Here is a 14,200-nt window from a genome sequence, read left to right as displayed (position 1 = left end):
ACAGAAAATAATGCTCTGTGCCAAGGTGGCTCAGTGGGTTAAGCATCGATCTCTTGATCTCAGCTCAGGTCTCGATCTCACAGTCAGGATTTCAAGTCCCACATTAAATAACAATAACAATAAAAACAATAATAATAATGCTCTACATTTGGGGCATGGGGTGCACATGGGACAATAGCAGTCAATGAAGCAGGAGAAGTGGACAGGAACCAGATCTCCAGGGACCTTGAATTTATAATACCAAGTTGCTTGTAAATTAATAGAAGCTATCAGTTGGTTTTCAGCAGAGGAGTGGCAAATCCAATTTCTTATGTGCTGTAACTATTTCTTATTTCTTGACTCAAATGCCCCGAGGAGGAGCAATTTTTGCTGTGATCACCCTAAAAAGTATAACCCCAGCCACTTTCAGTCACTTTCAGTCTTTTAATAAAATGATGCAAAAATGTTACCCTGCTAATTTCTTTTTTGATATCAAACACTTCTTGACCAAGTGTAATTTTTTTAAGTTACGTAGGCAAAGCTGTCAGATTACATTGCAATAAAAGGCAAGATAAATAGCATGGCATATCTTAGTTTAGTTAAAAAATATATTTTACCAAACTTAAATATTGATTTATAAAAATTCACATTAAACTCTGGAAAAAATTGTGACAATTTGTATTACTGAAAAGTTTTACTATTGCCTCATGCATTGGCTATATTTCATTTTATGGCTCCAGTGATTTTCATCAGACACCTGCCTCTATTCAGAAACATGTTCCTTTGAGTAACTGCTTTATAATGTGAAAGCCATGGCTGGCTCATCTATGCAGTACTGCCACCTGCTGGTCATCATTAACAACACGTTTCCATCTTTCCTGCTCTTCAGGAAATGATTGATAAATAGTGTGAAATTAAATCCATTTGTAGAAAACAGAGGTGAAGCAATCAATGATTCATCTCTGTAGTCGCTATTGAGAAGTTCCTCCCCCTTGTGTCTTAAAATAAGCTCTCAATATTCATTTATTCATCCTGAGCTATAGGATGAAGACAGACAGATTCTTTATTTGCCTGATTGTACTTGTTTGCTTCTGGCAAACATCTGTCTTCAATCTTCCCACTCTTCCTGATACCATATACTCCTTCTCAGCAAAGCAGTTCAAACCGCGAGCTCCAGCTGTGTGTGACCAGTGAGTTGACAATGTTTTTGCTATTGGCACATACAATAATGAACTTTTAACAGAATTTTTATTTCTTCACCTACTGCCTAGACAAAGTTGTGGTCAGCTTTGTTGGTTAAGTCGGACCTAAGAAAAAAGGAATACTGGCCAAGGGTTTAAAATTGTAGGTCTACCTATAAAATGTTATAATTTATCTGACTTCAACACAGGTAAGAGCTTCCCTGAGGGACACGTAAGGTGTCACTCCAGTAACACAGACATAATGTATCCTCATCTGTTGAGCTCCCAGATGCTTAGAGCTGACTATAAATTTGAGATGTTGTGGTTCATATCTTGGCTTAGCAGAGAGGACCAATTATTTTAAAGCTTATGTTTCTGTACAATTCTAAACTAATTTAGTTCATCGTGGTGAAATGGCAAATGCAATACTCAGTCCAGTACCACAGAAACCTCAGGTTTCTGTGACCTACATACTTTTCAAATGCCTGATCTTTTCACTAGCCAGCTAATACATTCCCTCCTACCAGTGTGCATCTCAGGTTACCTCTGGTGAAAGCTTTAAAATCAGACTGCCACATGATGCTAGAGTGCTGTCCGTGCTCCTTCAAATACGAGGATATAGTCCTCACTGCCACAGGGTAGCAAGTAGTCTAGCACTAAAACCTGATATTATTTTCTGCTTTTTCATCCCATTCCTGGCATCAGTTGTCACAAGGTAGGTCTTATAGTAGGCAATCCCTGAGATTGAGATAGGTGTCAAATATTTATTAAGTCTTTATTAAAGAATGACTTTGGGATCAATACTCAGGGAAGGGAGGTGGACGAAATAGGATTGAGCAGAGGGAGAATGATTGGGCCTTTATACCCATCCTTCCGTCAGTCAGTGGATGCAGACCAACCAAGGAAGGGCATGCTCTTGGATGAAGTAGTCGTTCTCTGCAACTAAGACAATCCTAGAAGGACTAAAAGCTGAAGGGAGATTTGGTGGTGAATCTTTCGCCAAAGCAGCATATATGTTTTCAAATTGGTTGAGTCTGTGTATTCAGAAATTGAATTAATAACTTCGAGATTTTGATCAAGAAAAAATAATCAAGATTGGCATCCTATGGCAAAAACTGCCATTTCCAGGCCAAAGTCATGTGGGCCCTCAAACTGATTGTATTGTGCTACAGCCTACAGCAATTTTTTTTAGGCTTTTATATCTTAGATAAAGAGGACTTTCTTTTCTGCATAGATACAAGCTCCACCATACTAGCTTCAGGTAGAAATTTCTCTGAGGTTCCTGACCTGTTAATACAACTGGAATTAACTTTCCTCAGCCTAGAATTCTCAGTGTTGGGGAGATTAAAAAATGTAGTGCATGTACATATTTGTAAAACATAATTTACAAGATAATTATCCAATATGATAATTATTGCCATAACCATATAAAGCTTTGAGTCATAAGTGTGGTGTGATGCCTAGCTCTGCCAGTTACTTTTTCTGTGACCTTGAACAAGCCATTTGACTTCAAGCCATTTACTTCAGTATTCCCTATTTTGTTAACTCAGTGTATTAATACCTACTTCATCTCTCCATGAATATAAAATAGGAAAATGGATGTAAAGGAACTTTGCCAAAGGTAAAGCATAACATAAATGCCGTAAGTAGCTTCTTGGCTCTGGGCCTGCAACACCCCTCTTATGTCTTGGTGTGTATATCCTAAGTTGCTTTTATTTCTTTAGAGTGCACTGTTTTGTGTGTGTGTGTGTGTGTGTGTGTGTGTTTAAAATGCCAATGTAGCCCCTCCTTTTGTTGTTGTTCTTACTTATCCTATCTTAAAAATTCCTATCACCTACATCTAAATGAGGGATAGCACCTCATTTCTTCTCAAAACTGACACAGAACCTCTCTTCACCTCTCCTTATGCTAAGTGCTAACCTGAGGACCATTGCTTCTTCACAGGCCTATTCTCTGGGTCCACAGCATTTAAGTTCAAGACCCTCTACATCTATAATAGGTTACAAAACGGGTTAATTTTTTAAATTATATATATATGTATATATATATAAACACACACACAAATATGTATGTATATATATCTACAACTACCCAATATTCAGGTTGTTATTTCACTATTGAATGCATCTGACATATCAATATACAAATAAAACAATAATTAGAACATGAATAAAAGAAGAACAATTATTAGAGATGTCTTATTCTTTTTTACACTTTTACTTGGCTATAGTAAAATCATTACTACTTTCTGATCCTTTATTCTTAGCCTCAGTCCATTTCAGGATCAGAGCTTTCTTGCTTTCTCCTGGGATCTATGCCATGCTGAGGAAGGTAGGCCGCCCTGAGATGAAAATAGGCTGGCACAGCCAGGGTAGTTGGCTAAAAGACTTCAGCCTCCTGAAAATATGACTCTTTTTAGACACATAAATTTTAAGTGAGTAAAATCACAGAAATGGATAATTCAACAAAATAGGTTAATTTATTTGTAACCCATTCTCTTTGAGCACAGAGCAGAGGAGGAAATGGACACAGATAGGGAAGTTTTAACAGTGAGAAGTGATAGGGATATAAGCAGGGACAGGATAGAGGACTGGAAGGTAAAGGGTTTCAATGGAGAATACTTGTCAATGAGGACAAGTCAGCATCTCTACAAAGAAGCTATAAAATACCTTGACTAGAAGAAGGAATAAGTAAGAGAGCACGGTCTGCATGGAGCACTGGGTGTTACGCACAAACAATGAATCATGGAACACTACATCTAAAACTAATGCTGTAATGTATGGGGATTAACATAACAATAAAAATTTTTTTAAAAAAGAAGAAGGAGGGCGCCTGGGTGGCTCAGTTGGTTAAGCGACTGCCTTCGGCTCAGGTCATGATCCTGGAGTCCCTGGATCGAGTCCCGCATCGGGCTCCCTGCTCAGCAGGGAGCCTGCTTCTGCCTCTGACCCTCCCCCCTCTCATGTGCTCTCTCTCTAAATAAAATCTTAAAAAAGAAGAAGGAATAAGTAAAGAATAGATGGATCTAAGACAGTTTCTATCCCTCATCTAAATGAAGATTCTTTTGATTGCCTACTTAGTTGCTTAGTTTCATTTTGAAATAAGATGATTCTTTAATGTCGTTCTTAGTAAAGATCTATCTTTTCACAAGAATGTTCCTGGTTCTTCTCCAGAGTTTTCTTTTTGTTGTTGTTGTTTTTCAGAGTTTTCTTTTTGTATTTCTCAGAGTAGGTGACTCTCATGGACAAGATCATCTGGGGTTAAATCAGAGACCTATCCTAAGGAGTCCTGGCCTTTGCTCAGGGCTTTGGATTTGGGTCAGGGCCCTTTAGAGAATGTATTCTAGTCTGCTAAGACTATTCAAGCTCTATGAGAATCATACTTAAAAGAAGAAAATGCAGACAAGTCACCAGTGACCCACCATCGCCTTACATTTGTTTTTCACATGTGTTTTGATGGAGATTCAGTAGAAGAATCCACAGCCAAGGATCTCTGAGAAGGTGACTTGTCCAGCTTTGTCCCTGACATACTGAACAATAGTAGTGAACCAATTATCTTCAATTAGTGGCATCAATGCTCACAAATAGAAGAGTAATAAGCTACACCTGTTAGCACAAGGGTAAGAAAGTGTTATTAATCAGAATTAAGCCTCTGGGGCTTCTTCTCATAACCCATATATCTTTTGAAAGCTACTTAAATTCTCTATGCCTCAATTTCCTCCTAAATAAAATGAGAATAATAAGCCCTGTCTCATAAACTTATTTTTTTTGAAGATTTTATTTATTCATTTGAGACACAGAGATACAGAGACAGAGAGAGAGCATGAGCAGGGAGAGAGGCAGAGGGAGAGGGAGAAGCAGACTCCTCGCTCAGCCAGGAGCCCGATGTGGGGCTCGATCCCAGGACCCTGGGATCATGACCTGAGCCGAAGGCAGCCGCTTCACCAACTGAGCCACCCAGGCGCCCCTCATAAACTTATTTTTAATATAGATTGAGGCTATGAATGTAAGCTACGTGGCATAGTTCTTGCCAGACAGTAGTCACTAAATATTATGTATAATCATTATTGTTATACAATTATAACTTATGTGGATTCAAACAGTTCTTAAAGTATTACTCTGCATCTTCTAAGGTGCATGAATTCAGGCTACTTGTAAATCTTTGAGTTGATTTTTATTTAAGGCACCTGATACAGAAACTCACATGTAGTGAAACACTTTATACATATTTCTTCCTTTCCATTTGAAGATAGCTTTGTCAAGTAAACCTGCTTTGAAGAGGGCACAACTCCCCCCACGCCTGCCCCCGACTTATAGCAATAAGCCCTCCTAATAAATGTGCCTCAAGGGGCACCTGGGTGGCTCAGTTGGTTAAGCATCTGTCTTTGGCTCGGGTCATGGTCCCGAGGTGGCGGGGTTGGGGGGGTCCCTGCTCAGCAGGGAGCCTGCTTCCCCCCTCCCTCTGTTGCTCCCCCTGCTCCTTCTCTCTCTCAAATAAATCTTTAAATGAATAAATAAATGTGTGTATATGCATATATGATATATATAGATACATATATATATATATATATGTATTCCATTTTGTGCCCCCCCACCACTTTTGTTGATACTTTTTACTCATTTCCTTTTTTGTTTGTAAATGGGAAGCATGGCCATGGTTCTAAAGCCAGATATATAAGCAAAGGTATATTCATGGGAATATCACTTCCCTCCATCCCTTCTATCCTTTTTACTCTGACTCCCTGCACCTCCTGAAGGCAGCCAATTTCAATATATAATGTAGTTTGTCCTTTCTGCATAATGAGCATGTACGTGTATATACTCTTATTTCCTCTTCTTTGTAAACACATGTAAAATGCCATAAATTATCTTTCATGTAAACAGAGTATTTGTAGAGCTTTCATTCTGTTTTTATAGCTACATACTGTTCTATCCTGAAATGCATCATAGTTTTTCATATCATCTTTCTATATATAAGCATTCAGGCTGCTTTCAATATTTTGCATTTATAAAAATGATTCAATAAACAAACTTGCATATATGTATTTTCATATAGTTACAGATAAAATTCCCAGAAGTGAAATTGCCAGATCAAAATGCAAATACATATGTAGTTTTGTTGATTGTTGCTAAATTCACTTCCAAAAGGATTGTGCCAATTTGCATTCTCATCAACAAATATTATATACTTCAAGCAATCTTTTAATTGCCAATAAGTATTAGGTTCATTTGCTCTATAATTCTTATTGAGTCAAAAATAGAGATATATACAGTTTCAATTTTTTAATTAGGAAAAATATATATTTTTACTCAAAACTCAGTTATTCATAAATTATAATTATCAAAGATTCCTTTCTCTTATTCTGACCCCTTCTCCATCACGATCCATGCATTAAATGATTAAGATTTTGAAGTCTGACAAAGCTGGGTATAAATTCCAGAGTTTTCATTTATGTGATATTGTTTGCTTATTTCTAAAGTCTGGGTTTTACATTCTATGTAATTGTTTCTAATTATATTTCCTATTATGTACTTTGTTAGGATTAAATAGAATTACCTATCAAATCTTTACATACAGCATCTGGAATAGCGTAAGGTTCAAATTATATTTTCCCTTTCCCTAAAATGTTTTGGGTAATTGAGGTTTGATTAAATTTTGATTTTAAAAATTTTGCTTACTTTCTTTTTGTCAATGAGTTTCATACTTTAAACTTACACCTTTTGTCAAAATATGTTTCCTATTGCAACACATTTTAGATAATTTTACTTCAAGATTTTGCAAATAAAACAGAGCTGACAAAATCATAATACAAAAATCTTATGAAATTACAATTTTTAAATGATTCTAAAATATATCTGAAGATATTTTTCTTTTTCTAAAAATCATGAGACATTGATGAAGAACAAACAAAATTATGTTTCTGGTTTTATAATGACGGTGAAGAACTTTATTCTTTATATCTTTTAGTGTAGGTAAAAGGTTCTATAACAGACATTTATTCTCTTTGTAAACTGAAAATAATTAATAACAGAAAAGCTACATATGCCCAAATGCATGTATCAAAGTTTAGATGCCAGTTTTTTTTTATTCTAATAGATATTCTGTAGTTTATTAACTTACCACATTGCATGTCAGTCTTTAACCTTAACCATTCTGCTCTGCTTAAATGAAAGTGTTTATAAATTTCATAAGTTAGTGTGAAATTTAAGAGCTGCACTGATTCTAAAATAAAAAGTCCTTCTCTTCTATTAATATGGCAGACAAAAACTAGACTATTTACAGGGACTGTTAGATAAACTATGTAGGAATTTTCTTAAACAAAAGTTTAGACGTTTAAACAGTTTAGTGAATCTCTTTATAAAAATATCAATCTCCGGGGCGCCTGGGTGGCTCAGTCGTTAAGCGTCTGCCTTTGGCTCAGGTCATGATCCCAGGGTCCTGGGATGGAGCCCCACATCAGGCTCCCTGCTCGGCGGGAAGCCTGCTTCTCCCTCTCTCACTCCCTCTGCTTGTGTTCCTTCTCTCACTGTGTGTCTCTCTATCAAATAAATAAAATCTTTAAAAAAAAAAAATCAATCTCCATCCCTACTACTATCCTTTGTGTGTTGTACATAATATTGTATATGTGTGTGTGTTTGCCTGTGTATAATGCAGGATTGAATTTACAGGTTTTGTGTCATATTAAACTTAGATTAGCTTGTCCATTTAGCTTGTGGAAATCACAAAAAGGAAACTTGCTCATTTATTTATTTATTTATTTATTTATTTATTTATTTATTTATTTATTTTAAAGATTTTATTTATTTATTTGAGACAGAGAGAATGAGAGACAGAGAGCATGAGAGGGAGGAGGGTCAGAGGGAGAAGCAGACTCCCTGCCAAGCAGGGAGCCCGACGCGGGACTCGATCCCGGGACTCCAGGATCATGACCTGAGCCGAAGGCAGTCGCTTAACCAACTGAGCCACCCAGGCGCCCCTCATTTATTTATTTTTGTCAGCACAATTTCTATAGGAGCAAGTTCTATGGGAATCTCTATTAAATGTAAAGCTAAAAACTGGTTAATTTGTATTTACTTAGTGTGACGTACATTTTTTTTCAATATGTTCAAAATTTGGTATTGAATTCAGTGCTCTTAATTTAGCGTCATAGATTAGAACTGAAAAGACATAGGAAGTAATCTGGTGTAATATTAATAGTCTCTAAAATTTGCATCCTCAAAATATTTTAAGTTTCAACCATTAAAAACAATTACATATCCATTTATTTACTTATTGCCCATTCATTCAATACTTAGTGCCAGGAAATGTTCTAGGCTTCATATAATTGACCAAGACAGTCAATGATTCTGCAATGGTGTTGATTACATTCTAGAGCAGGAGAAAATCCATAAACTATATGAATATGAAAATTATATAGTATTTTAGAAGGTGATAGGTGTTGTGTGTAAAATATAACAGAGCAGAGGAAGGAAGATTGGGGGTCTTTATGTTATTACAGATTATTGCAGACATCACTTGTTGCCTAGAAATTCATTATGTTTGGGTACTATTTAACTATTACTCTATTTTTGGACAGTTATTTCAAATATTATCCAAGATTTGGAAAAATCTAAATCTAAAGTTCTACTAATTAGAGATAACTTCTCTAAGCATTTCATGGAATTTTGTCAATTTTTGTCCAGATTTTTTTCAATATTTATATTAATTATAATTTGGATTAGAAGTCATTTATGGGCTTGTGTTCAGGTTTTTGAATGTGAAATCTTTTACTTAATGAAAATTATATATTCATAAATGCATCAAGACATTATTGAACAATTTACATGATAATGCATTGCTACTTTAAGCAGAAAAATAATACCCCAAACACATTGTTATTCATGTGGTGACAATAAGTTGGTGACCTCTCATTTATGCTCTGTTTTACTGGAGCAAGAAGCAGGGCTAATTTGCATCTCCATTTATATTCAATCCCCTGAAAATGAGTCATGACTTGTGGCTGAGAGTTTTCTATTGCTTGTTGCAAAAACTTAGCAGTCTCTTGCCTTCACAGCTCTCTTCTGGCTGTCACCTCTGCCTGGAACCCTCTTTCTGTAGATCAGCTCCTGGTGGCCTCTTCTCACAACCGAGGTCTCCACTCAAATGTCATCCCATCAAAGAGACTTTCCTCCCATGTTATTAAAGCAGCCTTTCCCCTTGGTCACATTCTCTCATGTTGTCCATTTCATTTTCCTCAGTACTAAAGTTGATTTGTTTGTTTCCTTGTTTATTGTCATTTTGTCCTCCTATCTTAGTTCCCTGAGTGCCCAGCACCTGTCTGGCTGGGTCTCCACGATAACCTTGGTCTCAGCTGAGTGTCTGGCACATACCAAGTGCTCAAGAAATATTTGTTGAGTGAAGAATGAAAAATGATGAGCACCCTAGTTTTCATAGTTAAAATATTCCAGGCAATTAATTTTTCTCCTTAATTTAGCATCTTCACTGTAGTTCTTTTCATGGCTAGATTAAGTGGGAAATTAAACTGATACTTCATGAAGAAAAAATCCATTCACAATAGAGTAGTATATTATAGGGTAGTGTAGTATGGCACGTTTAATATAGTGGTTAAGATCATGGGCTGTGGAGCCAGGTCACCAGGCTAATTCTGGCTTAGCTGCTTACTTGAACAAATTACTTAATCCCTTTTTGCCTTTCATTTGTAAAATCAAGATAATAATAGTGCCTACCTCATATAGTTATTGTGAAGACTAAATGAGTTTATCCTCCTGCAGTGTTTATGATAACACATAGTACGTAGTAAACATTTGATAATATTGGCCATTATTATTACTATTATTATTATTATTATCATCATCATTATTATTCAGTGACTATATGACTACTTCTCATTCTTGTGATGACCCTCTGCATAAAATAAAAAAGCACAGGTGTGATCCCCACATATCCAGTAAAATTGTGCATAAAAATTCAGGTTTGAGTACTGTTCACATTTTTAATCATGCCGGTGCTTCCCTTGATAGTAAAACTGTTTTCGGAGACCCATTTTTCAGTGCTATTATAGAAAAATAAAACACTGGGATATTTCAAAGATGCTAAGTATATAAGTGCTGAAAACTGCTTGCCAGAAATTATGTAAAGCGCCAACATAGCACCTTGTCCCCATGTTCCTCTGCCTTGTGGGAAGATTCTTTATTGAAATTGGTCCCCAGAAACATGAAATATTGGAGTTAAACTTTGCTAAAATGCATTCTTTAAATAGGCTTTCTTTTCTTTATTTCCAGTGTTTGGGTAAATAGTGTGTTACTTTTCTTCTAAACTTAATGTGTGACGGCAACTCAGTAATTCCCTTGACCCAAACTTAAGGTACTGCCACATTGTGAAAAGAGACATCTTATTACATTTGAATATCCTGTGTGAGATTCCTCAGGCTTCAAACATAACCATTAAGTCATGTCTTAAATGCGAAGACCAGATTCAACACCATAATGAGAACTGGAAGACCCAGAAAAAATACTGCAAAACATTGGTATGTTCTCCCAGAACTGAGATAACTGGGCGACAGTGACTTTGGCAAGTAATATTTCAAATTATTTTTGTTTTTATTTTATTTTGTTTTGTTTTGTTTTTTAATCATGTAAGACTTCTTAATTTTATTATTTTTTTCCCAAGTGTCTATTTAAATTCCAGTTAGCTAACACATAGTATAATATTGGTTTCAGGAATAGAATTTAGTGATTCATCACTTACATACAACACCCAGTGCTCATCACAAGTGCCCTCCTTAATACCAATCACCCATTTAGCCCATCCGCCACCCATCTCCCCTCCAACAACCCTCAGTTTGTTCTCTATCATTAAGAGTCTGTTTTATGGTTTGCCTCTCTTTTGTTTAACCCTATGTTCATCTGTTATGTTTCTTAAATTCCGCATATGAGTGAAATCATATGGTATTTGTCTTTCTCTGGCTGACTTATTTTGATTAGCATAACACTCTCTAGCTCCATCCATGTTGTTGCAGTCCTAGAAGAGAATGAACACAAGCAGTAACCTCTTTGACATTGGCCACAGCAACACTTTACTAAATATGTCCCTGAGGCAAGGAAAACAAAGGCAAAAATAATCTATTGGGACTTCATCAAGATAAAAAACTTCTGCACAGCGAAGGAAACAATCAACAAAACTAAAAGGCAATGTTCAGAATGGGAGAAGATATTTGCAAATGACATATCTGATAAAGAATCTGTATCCAATTCTAAAAGAACTTGTCAAACTCAACACCCAAAAAACAAATAATCCAGTTAAGAAATGGCAGAAGACATGAACAGACATTTTTCCAAAGAAGACATCCAAATGGCCAACAGACACATGAAATGATGCTCAACACCACTGATCATCACGGAAATACCAAGCAAAAGCACAGTGAGATACCACCTCATACCAGTCAGAATGGCTAAAATCAACAACACAGGAAACAACAGATGTTGGCGAGGATGCGGAGAGAGGGAACACTCTTACACTGTTGGTGGGAATGCAAACTGGTGCAGCCACCCTGGAAAACAGTATGGAGGCCTCAAAAAGTCAAGTTGTTTTTTTTTTTTTTTTTCACATATATGTATAAATAAAATTGCTTGCATGAGATAGCTTGTATTACAGCTTCTGCTTCATCCTAATAATAGACATTTCTGAAATATGATTGTTGACAGTTCTGGATTTTGACGGAAAAATAATCCAAAGTGCCATAGGTCCTAAAAAAGCCTCCTTGCCTCAAAACATAGCCCTTGATTTAGTCTGTGGTCTTAAGCTTCACCACAGGATTCTCACCTTCTTACTCTAAAACTCCTAACATGCCTAGCCAACAAATATATAGCATACTAACTCTGTACACATTAATAGTAAACATCTAGGTGTTTTTCTCATTTATGCTCACCTGCCTTTAAAGAAATTAGTCTTTAGTAAGGAACATATAGACCAATAACTTCAGTTCAAACAATAAATGCCAATATAGTAGCAAGTAATAGCTAGTATTTGCAAAGCATTTATTACGCTACAGAAACTAATATAGTAGTTTATAAAGCTTACTTAAGTTAATAATTCCTATAATTATGTCAAGTAGTACTAATGATCTCAATTTTACAGATAAGAGAATTGAGGCACAGGGGGTGTGAATCACTTAACTAAGGTTATTCAGAAAGCAAGTGGTTGAGCTGGGATTCTAATCCAGGTAGGATCTTCACTCCAGGGCCCAAACTTTTAATTATTCTGCTAAAATCAAGGTTTGACTATAATTCTTCTAGGACAAAGATAAGTAAGATGTAATTAAGCTTTGAGGTGAGATGCAGAAGAGAGAGCTTTCAAGGAAAATGAGAGAAGATATGATATTTGAAACGAGTTTCGAAGGATACATAATTTCCGAGCAGATGATCAAAGGATAGATATTTCAGGCAAGGAGCAAAGCAAGGAAAGAGGGATTGATGATAATTGAAACTGTTGTAAACATTTCTTTGCCTCCTGAATATGTTCAAATTAATTAAACTAGCATTGAAAGGCCAATCTGATCTTCCCTCAACCTAAATATCTAGTCCTGTTTTATTATTGTTTTCTGCTATTTACTTATTATAATGTGTTGTTTCTTCCATCTTCATGCTTTCCTACCTCTATTTCTCCATTAATGATATTCCATCCATATGAATCTACTCTATACGTCTCCGCCTGTTCATCTTTTACTTAACCTTCAAGGCCTCATTTAGAAATACCTTCCCCTTCATAAAACATTTCCCTCCAGGGCATAATTTTCCATTTCTCTTCCTATTCTGGTTCATAGCACTTAATTTCTCTACTCTTCTCCATGTGGCTCATTACTTTGCACACACAGCTTATCTCTTTATGTATTTATGTATCGTTCTATTCATCCATTAATAATTATTCTAGCTAGCTAGCTATCATCTATCTATACAAATAATCTACCAAAAAGTTTTAATGGAAAGTTGCATAATAGCAGTTAAGGTCTTGGACTTCGTAGTCTAACACAACTGGATGGGATTACTAGCTCTGAATTTACAGACCATCTAGGAAGTTGGTTAAACAATCTGAAGTTATATTTCCTCATCCTGGAAGTGGACATAGAATATGTACCTCAGAGCACTGTTGTGAAGATTAAATCTAATGATAAATATAAAGCACTTAGCTCAATATGAGCACTAACAAAGTGATAGCTCTGACCATTACTATTCTTTAGATACACAGAATATTCCCAGGAGCAGACATTTAAGAATCACAGATGAATAATACAGCAGCATTTCTCAATTTTTAGTGCTTATTCTTATTGTATATAAGCATCACCCCAGGAGCTTGTTAAAATGCAGACTCCGTGTGGCTTTACTCCCAGATACTCTGATGCTCTAAGTTTTGGTTTGGGGCAAGAATCTCCATTTTTAAGACACAATCTGAGTGACTACTGCAGATGATCTGGGGACATATTTTGAAGACTCTGAAGAAATGCTAAAGCAGAGACATGGCCAATGAAAATTCTCAGCTAGAAAAACAATATGCTTATTAGCCAGATATGCCAGCCTGGATGTAATCAATCTTTTATCAATCTCTTTCCCATTCTCCTCTCTCTAGTTTTAGAAGAGAGGGAAAAAAAGCTTTTTTCTTTATGCATGATCTTCCCTGATTATGTATTCTTTGCAAAAATAGAGACTTTGATGTTTACATGTAAGAACTCTCACATATATTTCTTTGATTTACAAAGAACAAAGGAAAGCTGTAATAAATCAAAAAAGAGAAGATGCTATATAATAGCAATGATTTAAAGATAAAACCCATTGCTTATATAAGATTCATTTTTGTTTGATTAACTAAGGTTGTCTTTTTTATTGAAAATGCATTGAGAGTTCTCCATTGTGATTTGAACTATTCTCAGAAACAGAACTTCGTAATGAATAGCCACCAGAATATTTCTTGGGTATAGAAGAATACCAATCAGTGAATCTCAAATCAAGAATGGGTTAGCCCAGGGTGCCTGGGTGGCTCAGTTGGTT

Source organism: Leptonychotes weddellii, chromosome 11, assembly GCF_054177405.1.
Source record: "Leptonychotes weddellii isolate Sample4059 chromosome 11, ASM5417740v2, whole genome shotgun sequence".
Classification (NCBI taxonomy): domain Eukaryota; kingdom Metazoa; phylum Chordata; class Mammalia; order Carnivora; family Phocidae; genus Leptonychotes; species Leptonychotes weddellii.
The sequence above is the reverse complement of the archived record's forward strand: the minus strand, read 5'-3'. Positions refer to the sequence as shown.